The 15,468-nt window shown below is 41.2% G+C and overlaps 1 pseudogene; it reads left to right on the forward strand.

Annotated features, from left to right (window-relative positions):
* The first annotated feature begins 13,296 nt into the window (after positions 1–13,296).
* Positions 13,297–13,411, forward strand: LOC136321179 (small nucleolar RNA SNORA36 family; annotated as a pseudogene).
* The last annotated feature ends 2,057 nt before the right edge of the window (positions 13,412–15,468 follow it).

The following is a 15,468-nucleotide window of genomic DNA, read 5'->3' on the forward strand; positions in this document are numbered from 1 at the left end:
AATAAATCACCATACTCTTTTTTTGGTAACTGGAGTATTAAGACTATAAACAGATTCATTATGATTGATGGCTGTAGTGTCAAAAATGCTCTGTGTTCAAATCCTAGCTACACTTACTAATAGTTCACTTGGAAAGTTACTTTTTTTTCTGAGCTTTAACTTCTTTATTTGTAAAAGGTACTTTGAACTGTAAAATTGGGATAGCACCACGGAACCTCTAAGTTGTTAAGAAGATAAAATGAATGAGTCTCTGTGTGTGTATGTGTCTACATGGTGCGTTATGTATTATATATTAAGCACTTAGCACAATGCCTGTTGTTTGGCAAGCAGTCCTCAAACGATACCAATTATTATAATTATTTTGTCTTTGAGGGCTCAGGTTTCAGAGACAGAAATCATCTGAATGTCAGTTTTGATGGCAAAGAACAGCTGGTACAAATAGTCAAATTAAGCACACTGGGCTAAATGTAGTAATGTTTTTGGCTTATTTATATTGGATTATTTGTTTTATTATCTTTGAGCTAAATTCCTGGTAACAGGTTGTGTGTGTGTGTGTGTGTTGTTCCCATGAGAAGATGTGGCAGAAAAAAATTCTAGCTTATTAAGGGTTTGAACTACTTCTGAGAAATTGTATTTTTATTGCTTTTGCCCTTGAAATACTCCTTTTCTTTCTGACTTCACTTTAATTATAGTTGTTACGTTTATGAACTGATTACAGTGCTTCAGACACTTCTAAATTACTTTCATGAATTAATTTATTCTTCCATAATATAATATAGTAGGTGTGGGGCAGCTGTGTTAGGCTTGCTCACTGGTTTACCAGCTGCAAGCCCTTTGCCTGATTAGTGTGTGAGTGCGTGGCTATACCACGTGTGTATGACCTATGTAAGGCTATGGGTGCTGGGTTCTTGTGCTCAGGGGTATTGCAGATTACCTGCCCTCCACTGTGAGGGGCCAGTCTTGCCATTTCTTTACCTGAGAAGCGGTTTTCCCCTACCTGTGTGCTTGTCCATCATTGTGAAACTTTATTAAATGGAATGGCTCAATGCTTTCTGGCTCCACAGTTTCTCTACCATCCGCTTGAATTCAATGTGGACCTGCCTGGCCTTGGCCACCAGCATTACATCTGGCATAGTTGGCAGGATTCAGAGCAGATTGGTATGGAGCCGCCAACACCTTTGAGGGGTGGAATAGAGGAGTGGCTGATACCAGTGGCTCTCCTGGTGGGGACCGTGGGCTGGGTTTTTTTACAATCCTGTGAGAAGAAACCAAGAGCTCTGCGCAAGAAGCTGAGTGAGGTCAACAGCTCCAGGGTGAGCTGCAGACTGAGGACCAATGACGGCATGAACTGGAGTGAGTGTTGGAGAGGAAGGCTGACTAGTTCGAGAGTTGTACCAATAGCGCTGAAACTGGAGCGATCTCTGGAGAAGGAATTATGGGTTCATGAGTTGCAGTTTGCCCTGGAAGTGGAATACTGGCACTGGCAGCTGTTGAAGAGACAACTGTGAGTTCAAGAGCTCGAGGGTCAGCTTTAGGCCAAGAGCCGGCAGCCACAGGAGCTGAAGCGGGCACAGAAGATGGAGCTGCAGTCCTGCCAGCGGAGCGGGCTCTGAGGTGGCTGGAGCAGGCATTTCTGAATCCTCCTCTCCTTAGGGGGAAGTTTGAGCTGCAACTCCTGTTCGCAGACTCGGAGCCTGGCCTGTGGTAGCCAAGAAGGTAAAGATTCAGCAGCCAAGAGTCCTTCAGGGGCAGCCACAACCTCCTCCCTAGGTAGTGGAGCACTCTGTGGTCTAGCTCTACACCCAAGCAGAACTCTTGGAGTTGGGGGTGAAATTCAGGCAGAAACCCACAAAGCTGCTGGCAGGCTGCTTGCTGCACTTATGGGACATAGGGGTGGATGGCATCATGCTTTCCAGAACAGAGATGGACCGTAAGGCTGTGTGGGCTGCTGCCTGTGCTGCCCCCCAACTAACAAGAGAAACGGGCCTATGAAAGTTATCCAAACACAAATGTAGGTAGATTTGATTGCAGCCAGGGCAGATAGAAATTAGATGGCAAGCCTAATGAAGTCTTGTTGGAGCTTTGGGGACAGCTTGAGTCAGAACAGAGGTTCCAGCTGCTGAAAAAGTGGAGAAAGCGATTGGCCCCGGCATCTGCCAGGCAGCAAAGAACTGTCAAGGCAGTTCAGGCCTCAAATGTATTTGACCCTGCCAGGCCCCGTGAGCTTGCTGAGGGGTTTGGATGGGGCTTGTGGCAACAGACAGAGCACTTATAGAAAGGTGCTGAGGTCCGTTAATAGAGCTGTGTGGTTAGTTGCCTGTAATGGACCTTTACCTTGGTGATTTGCACAGACAGCTGAGCTATCATGGACTGATCTTGGACTGTGACTATGAGAACCCTGATGGGGGGGGCACAGCACCTGTGGAGGCCCTCCTGCACTGAGAAGCTGTTCCCATACAGTTACAGAGATGCAACAAGGACACTTTTTGGTTTTAAAGGACATAGCCCTGGACTACACAGGCCCTCCCACCTACCATCGGGTGGGGAACTAGAGGTGGGCCTCCAGTTAACTTCCTAGGCAGAGTGCTCAGGGAGACTGTGTGAAGGGCATCTTTGTAATTGTCATTTTTGGTATGTGTATAATGAACCTATTGTGAGGCAAGCAACCTTGAAGGGGTGGAATGTGGGGCAGCTGTGTTAGGCTTGTTCACCGGTTTACCAGCTGCAAGCCCTTTGCCTGATTATTACATGAGTGTGTGGCTGCACATGTGTGTGGCCTATGTAAGGCTATGGGTGCTTGCACTGAGGGTGATTGCAGATGGCAGATTGCCTGCCCACCACTGTGAGGGGTCATTCTTACTGTTTGTTTGCCTGACGACCAGTTTTTCCCTGCCTGTGTGGTTGTCCGCCATTGTGAGACTTTATTAAATGGAGTGGCCCAATGCTTTCTGGCTCCGTAGTTTCTCTACTGTCTGCCCGAATCCAATGTGGACCTGCCTGGCCTTGGCCACCAGCATTACAGGAAGTACCACTATTCATCATCTATATGGTGTGGGTCTGCTAACACTCAGAGTCACATAAACCAAAGAAACAGCAAACACTAATTGGGGCTACTGTTTGAGAAGACCTGTAGGAGGATATATTTTATAGATGAGGGCACTGAGGCATAGAAATGTTAACTAACCTGCCCAAGTATGTAAGTGGTAAGGCTAAGAAATGAATGTAAGCAGCCTGGCAATCAAGCTCATACATCCAACACCTGTAGTACATACTTCCCATGAAGCCAACTAATTCTATAGGTTTTCATGAACATAGTGGAATCAAGACTCATCCCAGTGAGGACCCAGGAGCAGTGATTGATGAGCCCTAACAGGCTGGTGACAAAACAGATATTTACCTCGGGGCATCATGATAAAGCCCAGGAGACAACTAGACTAGGAATTAGGGGGATAAACTGATTTAGAGCTCCTACCAATTTGCTGTGTGACCTAAATTAATGACTTTCTAAACCTCACTTTCCTCATTTAAAAAAAGAGGAACTGGATTAAGATGATCTCAAAGAACTATCCTGACTCTAAAAGTCAGTGTTATTTAAGTTTGGGACATGTAAAGTTAAGCAAAGTTCCCTGTATTAGAACTACTGTTAGTTAAGGTGATTATTATAAATGCCACTGATAAAAAACAACTTATCAAAGGAGGAGAGGGAACACGATTGTTTTTGTTTTTGTTGTTTTACTTTTTTCTTCTTACTAGTCTGGCTCAGATCAATCTACTGGATTAGTTAGCTATTCCTTTAAAAGGCCAAGAGCTGGGCCCTGGAGGAATGTGGCATAGAGCAAGCAAGTTTCGTCAGATGGATGAGAGTGAGAGAGCACAGCAGTCTGGGGACTGGGACCTCCCTGGGAATCTGCAGAGAATGGAGGGGGTGCAGGTGAGAAACAAGCCCAGAGGTTGGAAGTGGGCAAAGCTGAAGTGACTTTCTTTACTACTAGGAAGAACACCCTTTTCTTTCTCTAATTAACTGCTGAGAGTTGACATGCTATTTAAGTTGGCTAATCAAAATATTTCTTTAGAAACTTAAAAAAAATTATGACTAGAAGGAAGAAGGTGCAACTCTTCTCTGGTGATGGGATGTGAGGCACAGGACCTGTCACCAGCTTATTCTCATATTGCAGGGTAAATGAGTTTGTGAGACTAGAACAGAACTGAAGGGAGGTACATAGTCTGGTAATATTGAAGTTTCTGGTCGATTCATTCCAGAAGCTAAGCTCACACATCTATTTCTTTTTAATGTAACCATTTTTTGGACTCTCTGGGCTGCAAAAAAAGAGAAAGAGAGAAGGAATAAGAGAGAAAGAAAAAGAAAGAACAAAAAGAAAGAAAAGAAAACAGCTTCATTTGTCTAAGCTAGCTTGAGTTGGATTTCTATAACTTGTAAAAAGGAAATAACAAGAACAATTCAATTCACTAATAATTGAATTCAAATCAATTAGAGTCTGAACCCACAATCTATGAGGCACTTAAAGAAGGATGTAAAATTTTATTTGTTATTGCATTTTTCTGTAGTACAGATGCATAGCTTTCATCAGCTTCTCCAAGGAGAGTATGACTAAAAAAGGATAAGAACAATTGCACCTGGGAGCTTGCAGGCAGGGGTGAGATCATTTCTGCAGGAGTTCAATAAACAGCCATTGAATAAATTCAGCACGCATCAAGTAAGCACCTGCTGAGCTTCAGATATGGCATGAGGTTCATGAAGGACACAAATGAATGTTATGGCCTCAAGCAGAGCACATCTTGTGGGCTAGAGACACAGCTGAAGTGTAACAGAGTGGAGTAATTTTTTTAACAGAGGCACAGAGTGTGGGCACCCGGTGGGAAGCAGGAGCTAATGGCTGATTCTTGCTAGGGGACCAGGAAGCTAGCAAAATGGTTTGCATTGTGTGAGGCTGGGCATGGCATCGTTCACCTCAGTAGCATAGTGGACTCTTGTAACATAGGTTCACATTTTGGCATCAAACTTGGTTCAAATCTCCCCAGTCCACTCATGAGCAGTGAGACCTTGGACCTGTCATTACTGAGCCTAAATTTACCCACTTATCAAACTGAAATAATAGTATCTACTTCACTGAGTAGAAGGCTGGACACAGCAGTTGATACAGAATAAGGTCTCAATAAATGGTGGCCATTTTGATGGTGGTGGAGGTCCAATAAGGGGGAAGATGGAGCAGAGTCCAGGCTGAGATGGCAGTGAGGACAAAGAGAGAGGCAGGGGACTGTGTATGATTGAGAGGAACAAATGTGGTTTGCTTAGAATCAACAGTCCATTTAGGTAGCTTTGGAAAGTCAAATTGGAATGTTTAGGAGGCCAGGCAGAGGGGTCTGGAAGGCAATCCAAGGCCACTGTGGGGAAAGCGGCTGTTAGGCTTGCTCGCGGGTTTACCGGCTGCAAGCACTTTGCCTGCTTGGTGCGTGGGTGCGCGGCAGGGCCACCTGTGCGTGGTCTGTGTAAGGCTGCGGTGCTTCTCCTCGGTGCCGATTCTCCCAGGCCGCTCTCCCGCCACCGTGAGGGGCAGTTTTCCCTGCCCTCTTACCCTTACTGCGACTAGCAGATTTTCCTTTGATTATTCGCTCTTTTCCTTTTGCTGTTTATTCACTTTCCTGTGTTTGTGAGCCTCCAATAAACGGGTATGGCCCAACACTTTCCAGCTCCATGGTTCCTCTGCCGTCTGCCCGAATTCAGTGGAAACCTGCCTGGCCTCAGCCACCAGCATTACAGCCATCAAAATGTCCTGTGCAGAGGAGTGACATGAAAACTCACTGCAAAAACAAAACAAAGAAAAAACAAACAACTCACTGGAGCCAGAGGAAGGGCATCCTGGGAAAGATATGGTGTGGCACAGTGAATAGATGAATAAATTAAGATTAATGATCACCTCTGTAATAGTTTATTAAAATTTCATGATAGCAAGACAAACTGGCATGTCATATAAAAACTGCAGAATATTAACTGATTGATTAAATCATTGGCCATTGGTGATTGAACTCAATTTCTAGCTCCTCTCCACTCCCCAGAGGTCTGGGGTAGGGCAAAAGTTTCCATCCTCTAATCACAGAAGTGGTTTCCCAGGCAACCAATCCTCTTCTTTTGGTCACCCAGGGGCCTTCTAAAGGTCACTTTATTAATATAAGATACTTTTCTTGTTCTCCTCACTTAGGAAATTCCAAGGGTGCCAGGAACTGGGATGAAAACCAAATGAATATTGATTATAATTCATAATATCACTTTATTTTTGTCATACAAATTAGTAAAATTATTAGTGGAAATTCTTATAAACAAAATAGAGGAGGAGTTTTTTCAATTGATTTTAAATCTCAATCTCTGCTTATTTTTTTAATTAAAAAAAGAATTAAACATACATATCTGTTTTCTAGGGCTGAACTAACAAAGTGCCACAAACTGAGTGGCTTAAACAACAGAAATTTATTTGTTCATAGTTCTGGAAGCTGAAAGTCACAGATGAAGGTATCGCCAAGGCTGGTTTCTTCCGAGAGCTATGAGAGGAGTATCTGAACCAGGCCTCTCTCCTTCACTTGTGGATGACCATCTTCTCCCTGTGTCTTCACATCAGTTCCCTCTGTGTGTACCTGTGTCCACACTTCCTCTTCTTATAAAGTCACCAGTCATACTGGATTAGGGCCTACCCTAAAGACCTCATCTTAACATGGTTACCTCTTTAAAGACCCTGTCTCAAGATACTGGAGTTTAGGACTTCAACATATAAATAGGGTTGTTTTTTTTGGGGGAGGGTGGAAGGGGGCTGGAGGGAGAGACATAATTTAGTCCTTAACACCATAAAAAATAAAGATTGTGCATCAACTGATTTACTTCTATCCTAAAACCAAGAACTCTTATGGGAAGGTTTTTATTTCACTAGCTCTGGCTGAAAAAATGATTGCAAGGACAGACCATGCTGTGTTTCTGGAAATCACGACAATGTCACCAAGTGCTTTAAGGCAGATGTTTTCTTTTTGTCTCCAATAAAGACAGTGCTATAACTGGGGATTGCATTTCTGGAAGAATATTTTTGTTACTAAGTTTTTCCTTCATTTTATCCATCAGATATAAATTCCAGCTTGGTTATCATCACCTTTTCTATGCCCTCTTTTACTTTCCAGATTTTTCTTTTGTGCCCTTTTATTATTTTTGAATCACAATGAAATGCCAGTGCTTTTTTTTTTACTGAACCTCCCTTCCCTCATTTGTAAAAAAGTGATGACAATAACATTCTTACAAGGTTATCTGAGGGTTACATGAAATTAACTATGGGAAAGGGTCTGTTTGTTACCTGTAGATTTGTTCTAAAATTGTAAGCTCTTAGGGGACAGAGAATGTTTTCAATTCCCAGTACACAAAAATAGGCACTAAAATAAATGTCTTTCAGATAAACAAATCAATTCTATAATACAATACATTATACATTATTATAAATTATAAAATAATCTAGTTTCAGCAAGATGCAAAATCCAATGAAGATATAAATCTGAGGGCAGGCTGAAAGTATGACTTTGGAAGTGGACGATTGTAGGTCATTTAAGAAAATATGTTTTAGTAGATCTAGGAGAGAGTGGGTATTATGCGTTTAACTGTATCCCCCCTTCTCCAAGTTCATACATTGAAGTCCTAACCTGCAGTACCTCAGTATGTGACTATTTGAAAATGGGGACACAGCAGATATATTTGTTAGGATGGGTCCTGGCCTGTTGGCTCAGTGGTAGAGCATCGGCCTGGCGTGCAGAAGTCCCAGGTACGATTCCCAGCAGGGCACACAGGAGAAATGCCCATCTGCTTCTCCACTCCTCCCCCTCTCCCTCTCTGACTCTCTCTTCCCCTCCTGCAGCCAAGGCTCCATTGGAGCAAAAGTTGGCCCGGGCTCTGAGGATGGCTCCATGGCCTCTGCCTCAGGCGCTAGAATGGCTCTGGTTGCAACAGAGCAATGCCCCAGATGGGCAGAGCATCGCCCCCTGCTGGGCATGCCAGGTGGATCCCGGTCAGGCGCATGCAGGAGTCTGTCTGACTGCCTCCCCGTTTCCAACTACAGAAAATACAAATATATATATATATTTGTTAAGATGAAGATATACTAGAGTAGGGTAAACCCTAATGCACTATGACTGGTATGCTTATAAAAAAGGGAAATTTGGAGAATACCATGTGAACATGATGAGAAAACTAGGGTGATGCTTCTATAAGCCAAGGACTGCCAAAGATTGCCAGAAAATTATCAAGCTAGGAGAACTCATTTTTCCTCACAGTCTTCAGAAAAATCCAACATTGCTGACACCTTGGTCTTGGACCTGAGCTTCCAGAACTGAGACAATAAATTTCTGTCTTTAAACTCTAGGAAACTCATAGAATGGGGCTGGCAGCAATGAGGGGCAACTGGATAAAGTAGAAATTGAGGGTCTTCCATCCTAAGAATTGAATTTTGGGTAAGTGATAGGCAGTGATATTTAGAAAGAATGTGAGAATGAGAGTATAGTAGGTTGATATGCAAGGCAGCCCCTGAGGACTTTAGCTCTTCAGAATGGAGGAGTTAAGACTGACCAGGCAGTGGTGCAGTGGGTAGAGCATCAGACTGGGATGCAGTGGACCCACGTTCAACACCTCGAGGTCACCAGCTTGAGCACAGGCTCATCTGGTTTGAGCAAAGCTCACCAGGTTGGACCCAAGGTCACTGGCTTGAGCAAGGGGTTACTCGGTCTGCTGTAGCCCCACGGCACATATGAGAAAGCAATCAATGAACAGCTAAGGTGTCACAACAAAAAACTGATGATTGATGCTTCTCATCTCTGTTCGTTCCTGTCTGTTTGTCTCTATCTATCCCTCTCTCTGACTCTCTCTTTGACTCTGTAAAAATGAAAGAAAGAAGGAAAGAAAGAAAGAAAGAAAGAAAGAAAGAAAGAAAGAAAGAAAGAAAGAAAAAGAAAGGAGTTAAGACTCTTTAGCAGGGAAAATAAGCAACTAAAATTTTGGCAGGATATAATTAAATTTCAGAAGGTTGCCGTGAGAATGGAAACAGGGCTGACTTTTGATGGTTGTTTGCCCAGTATGACAATGGAGATTGGGATGGGGACTGAAGAGATATAGCTATGAGAATAGTTACATTTATGCTATGTTGTGAGAACAAACAGCCCCCAAATCTAGTTCTGAACAACATAAACATGCGTATAACAGCTTTTCTAAGGTCTGTGACTCCTCCCACGGATTCATTGAACTTGAGGGTGGTCTTGGGGACCAACAAAGTTTTCAAGTAGTAGGAAGAGGCATTCAAGATAATTTCATAGATAAATTTTTTGAAACTATCCATAAGAAAAACAGTAAAAATGCTGGGGGGATGTGGTGAGTAGGGGTAACAAAGTGAGTCCCAACCTGATACAATTTGTAGAGGACCAGACCGGGGTGATTTGGGATTTGACAGAGGACGTGTAGATGTGCATTAATGTAGACATAGATAAACAATGATTATACATAATTTACTAATGATGTAGTAGAAGGTTATTTGGAGGTTAATGTTCACTAGAGGTAAGAATAACAGTACATCTTCAAATTGGGACTAAGAGTACTTTTAATTAAGGTAGGTATTGGTTTATTTACTAAACCACTGCCTTTTCTAATTAGCCTGCTAAAAAATGTTAATGGCACTGGCTCCAGGTTATAAAATAGAAGACTTGTGAAATGCAAACATTCCATGTTTATGAAAGTACAAATGTATTTGCAATTAACAACTGGAGGGATTAATTTGCTATTTTCTCAAACAATTGTCTACTTTTGGGAAAGAGAAGTGGAAACACCAACAGACTTAATCAACCCATTGAATTATTTGAATGTCTATAGGTCTCTATGTAATCAATCAGTGAATGAAAATAAAATCTGAGTTAAAATAAAAAGCCAACTACTTTAAAATTTTAAAATTTTGTTTTATTTTTACTTTATTTTTTTAAATTACAGTTTATAGATTTTAAAACATATTTTAAAATTTATTTTTGGTGTGAACATTTTTCTTCTTGATTGGAGAATGTCCCAATCCTGTTTGTACATGAAGTTCTCTTGCAGAGTCATATTGCAATTTGAAGCTTGAGCTATTCATTCATATTAAATGACATAATATGTTAAATTGTTTTGCCAACTGTAAAGGGTTACACAAGAGTAAGCATTACTAGTCATTCCAGTGGTCATTCTTCTGTGAATAACTTCTTATACATCATGCTTTTTTCAGCTCAGGGGCATGTCTTTGGGTAAATGGGAGTTTCATAAGTTTGCATTTGACTAGATGTGGTCTGGTAGACAAGAGCAGATTGGGACAGACATGAAGGGTTGAGGCATAGAAAAGTTTCTGTCTGAAAGGATGGGAAAGCCACAGAAGTCAGATGATTATATTGGCAAATAGAATACACAAACTATGGATATAGCAATTCAATGATGACATATCTGGAAATATATAGATTTTGGGGACAGGCAGTATCAAATCATGCAGCACAGTAAAGAGATTATATATATGGCTTGTAGGGTCGCAAAGAGATAGATTTGCATTGCAGTTTTATCAACTAAAGGTTGAATGGTTTGGAGTTAACAAAAGTCTCTAAGACTGAATTTCCTCAAACATAAAATGAGATAGTAGTGTAGGAAAGGGGGGAAAAATCCATTTCCCTCCCCTGGTTCTTCTGAATGGTCAAATAATCAAACCATTAAGAAAAAATCACATTTAATTTCCTGTGCATACAAAAGGGTCAGAAACCCAGCTTCCATGAGGGGTTTGTAGACAGAAAGGGAAATATAGGTATATATAATATTCTGAGCAACAGATTAGGTAAGATACCTTGAGACTTCAGAAGGTCATTGCAAGAAGTACATGTGTTCAGTAATTAGTAGTTTTCCCTGTCCTATAGATAAGTAAAAAAAAAAAAAAAAAAAGTTATCTTATTCTGGGCATGACATCTAGTTCAAATTCCTCTAGCTAATTAAGGGAGGTGGCATGGCGTGGGGACAAAAGTTTATCTTGAGTCCACAGAGTGTCAGTTGCTTTTAACTCAGAATAATCTGAATACTAGTTAGGCACATCTTGGGGTGATTTTTTTCTGGACCCATACAATATTAACTTCCTGAAGGAGTTACTGTCAAATAAACACAGAAAATATATGAAAGACATTAACGTCGTGCCTTACGAATGGTAAGTGTTCATTGGCCGTTTGCTCATATATATATTTAGGATGACTATTTTCAAGTAAATATCAATTGGTTTCAGCTGTATGGAGAGTATTGCTTCTGCTGCTCAGGACCAGGTACTTCTTCAGAGGGAGGAGAAGAAAGGAGGAGGAAGGAAGCTCAGCCAGATCTGCAGACCACCTGTTACCATGTGAAGGAGGATTCACAGAGTCTGGGTGGCATAGACACACTTGCTATTTGTCATACTGCTGTGGGAGTGGGTTTTTTTAGCAGCATCTGCACCTCACCTTGCCCATGGATGAGTCAGCAGATGATGCTTCAAGACTTTGCTGAGCACCATCCTAGCCCCCCTCCCTTTATCATCAGACTGGTATATTTTTGTGACACAGGGGTGTGTGTATGGTGGTGTGGGAGTTGACACACAGAGAAGTAGAGGTAATGTTGAAGGAAAAGCCCTAGTCCGGGCCTTTTAGTGGAACACATCAAAATGGCATACACCCTATTACATAGTGTCAAAGGTAACAAGACATTTACAGCTCTTGATTGAGGTCGCTGACAATGGTCCAACACTTCAGTTGACTTAGAGTGATCTTAATTATTTAAGATCACTTTAGCAAAACAGATCTAGCCATTTGCAGAAGACACACAGGCCATAAAATGCATTCAATGAGCCCAGGAAAAGTGCCTCCAGGAAATACAGAGCATTTGCATTAGCTCTTCATTCTCAGAGCTGGGTAAGAACAGCCCATCTAACTAATGAAGGAGTTGATGCTTAGTGTCATTCAGGCAGCTAAATGGGCATCTCTGAGGCCATACAGTTCATTGTTACCATGGGTGCCCCTTACCATGGTAACAACAAACAGCAGAGACGGTGCCTCATGCTGAGGAAGAAGAACTTGGAGAGGTGGAACAGATGGCCTGTTGTCTGTTTCTACTTTGGGCATGACAGATGAGAAATGGATCCAGTTATATCAGTGGGTGAGGAGAGCCATCTAAAGATATTTGCAATCTATGGGGCTGGCTATGGAGCCACAGAGCAGTACCAGGTGTGTTTGTGCAGTACCAGCTCAGGGGTAGCCATGGTAACTACAGACATGCTCTAAGAAGTCATACCCTGGACCACACATCACTTGAAAAAGGAAGCGTGAGGTTGGGAACAACTACTACCAAGCCCAGCAGATGGTTCCTGCAATCTATGGAGACAATGTGGGTATGGACACTTTACCTTCATCACAAAAAATTAAATAATAATAAATATTTTTTAATCGATTTGTCAAAGAAAGATGAAGTGCTGCTCACTTGTTCAGTGATGCTTCAAGTGTTGCCCATGACTGCTGATAGATGATTATTTCAAATTAAGGTAAATGATGAGCATATGTCCTAAAAGAGCTTTCTCTAAATTTGGTTTTGTAGTACATTGTAAATGTAACTCAATAAAAGGTTCCTTGTCAAATAAATTTAGGCAATCCAAAGTTAAACAGGTCTCTTCATGAAAGAACCACACAGTCTTTAATTTATGACATGAATTATGGATATCCAGTCACAGCATACAAAATATGTCATTCCCAAAGCTTATTTAACTAAGCTTTTCATCTGATATATTTGGTTGATGAGAGAACAAAGAAATACTTTAAACTAGAGTTTTGAAGAAACCCCTTTGGATGGGCTACTTTGGAATTCTTTAAGAATAGTTAAGATTGGGAGCTGATGAAAAAAAAAAATCACACAAATCAGCACTGTAAAAATGGTTGGGCTTTAACTGCTCAATTTAAGATGATGAAGACCATTATGTTTATTTTCTCCATGTGTAAAATGAAGATAATACCTCAGTTTTGAATTTTTTTGTAAACTCTTCCATGCATGTAGCCAATATTGTTCTGGATTCTTTGATATCTCTATGTAATCCTTCAAGGCATTAGAATAAAATCAAAGCTGAATCATGGAAGAGTTTTCAAAGTAGGAGCTGCTGAATAAAAAGAAAATTTATCTAATCATTGATATATTATATATACTACTTTATATTTCAGAAGGTTTATATTTAAAATACCTTGACAGTCTCAAAAACTTTGTTGAAAAATATTATACCCTCCCCTGTTCTGTTAATTAAACTTTGGAAAATTGAAACAGGCTAGGAAAAATGGATACAAAATATGACTCTACCCACTTATCTCCCAGCTTATAAAAGGAAAAAAAAATCATACCCTAAGAAATAGGGTCTATGTTTTGTTCAATTAAATAGCTAATATACTCATCCCCCAGTAATCTTTGCAGTGATAATATAGCATATTCCCAATCAGAGCTGTGATAAAAAAGTTCTGAATCAGAAAGAATATCCTGAATAATGTAGGATTCATGGCTGTATAATTTGCCCCATGTATGCTAGGTAAATACACTCAATTACATATATTCAGACACTAGTAGTCAAATCAGTCTAGAAATTGTTTTGCTTTGTTTGTATTCTGTGGCACCAAATTAATAGACCTCTAGTTCAATATGTAATAAATCTTTTCTCAGGAAAGCTTCACCGTTAATGAAAAGGACAACAGAGCCTGCAGTGCAGCAGGCTCACAACCCAAAATACTGCAACTGGACTTGGTGAGCAGGAACTAACAGGAGGATGCTCACTGGGACGCTCCTGTTCTGTGGGAGAGCAGGGTGCCTCTGAATCCATAGTCCAATCCCAGTCTCAGGCCTCAGATAGTTGCCTCTTCTGCACTGGGCAGAGCTGCAGTGGCTCATTTAGGAGCTGGATAAATGCACGTGATCAGGTGGAGGGTCAGATGGAGGGAGGGAATGCAGCACAAAGCATGATCTGGTCTGAAGGGGAAGGAACTGAGATCCAGGCTCTGCTTCAAGCTCTACTGCCATTTACCATTTGTTTGGGAGTGTCTGTGCTCGGGGGTATAGTCCCTGCCATTCACATTGCACCTTGTAAATCACAAGCCAAGGCAAACCCAGGGCCACTGGGTTTGCTAATGTGCTCTCATATATTATACTGAGAGCTGCCTACTCAGATGGCCTCCACAAATCTTGTTACTTGAAGGTAAGTGTGTGAAGAAATAAGTACTGTTTTTTTTTTTTTTGGGGGGGGATAATCATACAAATTAAGTGGGAAGATTCTGGACTAATGCAATAAAAATATTATTGCAGGGAAAGGAAAAGGTGATAGAGAGGTGTAGGGAAGAATATTGTCATATATGTGTGACCCTATGGTTGTAAGCAGGAATTCAGGTTTGATATTTCTAGTTCAACACTGTGAGTAACAGTCTTGATGCAGTAATATTATAATAGCACCCATTTATTGAATACTTATGATGTTTCAGACACTGTGTTATGAGCCTCATGGACCTTATTTCATTAAATTTCACTATAAGTAAGCACTATTATAATATTCATTTAGTTATTAGAAAACAGGTTCAGAGAATTTGAGTAATTTATTCAAATTAGCATAGCTAGTTGGCAGCAGAGCATGATCTTCTAACTCCAATGGTGGGAGACCTTAACCACTAAGCTGGACTGATAATGAGCTATTTGGGTTGAGGAGGTAAACGAATTTTAAGGAACAAAACAGGGGTCGGGACCTATGGCTTGCAAGCCCGATGTGGCTCTTTTGATGGCTGCATCTGGCTTGCAGACAAATCTTTAATAAAAAAATAATAACATGAAAAATATAAAACATTCTCATGTACTACAACCCATTCATTTCCTACCACTCAATGTTCATGGTTGGGGGTGGCTGGAGCCAATCACAGTTGTCCTCCGGGACAACACCAAATTTTTATTGGATAATGCCTAACGTACATGTGTCATTGTAAGGTCAGGAAGTAAACTTCCCTCCTTTTAATTAAGTAGTCAGCTAGCTAATTGCAGAAACCCTTTTGACGAAGAAGATGGCTAAAAGAAAAAAAGATGAGGAGTATCGTATTTTTCAGCAGGAACGGACAGAGGAATTTGTCTTTGTGGAGAGAGCAGGTTCTGCAGTGTGTCTAATATGCAATGATAAAATTGCATCGATGAAATGATCAAATACAAAGTGGCACTTCGACACATGCCATACTATATTTGCATGGAAATATCCAGCGGGGGACAGCAGGAAGAAAGCATGTCAAGAGCTACTGTGCAGAATGTGTGATCTAGTCAGCAGCAACTCCATGTTTGGACCCAACAAGGTGACTGGAATTCGGCTAGCTTTGCTGGTGCTTTAGCAATTCTGAGAAACAAAAAGCCATTCACAGATGGGG

This window comes from Saccopteryx bilineata, chromosome 1 (genome assembly GCF_036850765.1).
Source record: "Saccopteryx bilineata isolate mSacBil1 chromosome 1, mSacBil1_pri_phased_curated, whole genome shotgun sequence".
Lineage (NCBI taxonomy): Eukaryota > Metazoa > Chordata > Mammalia > Chiroptera > Emballonuridae > Saccopteryx > Saccopteryx bilineata.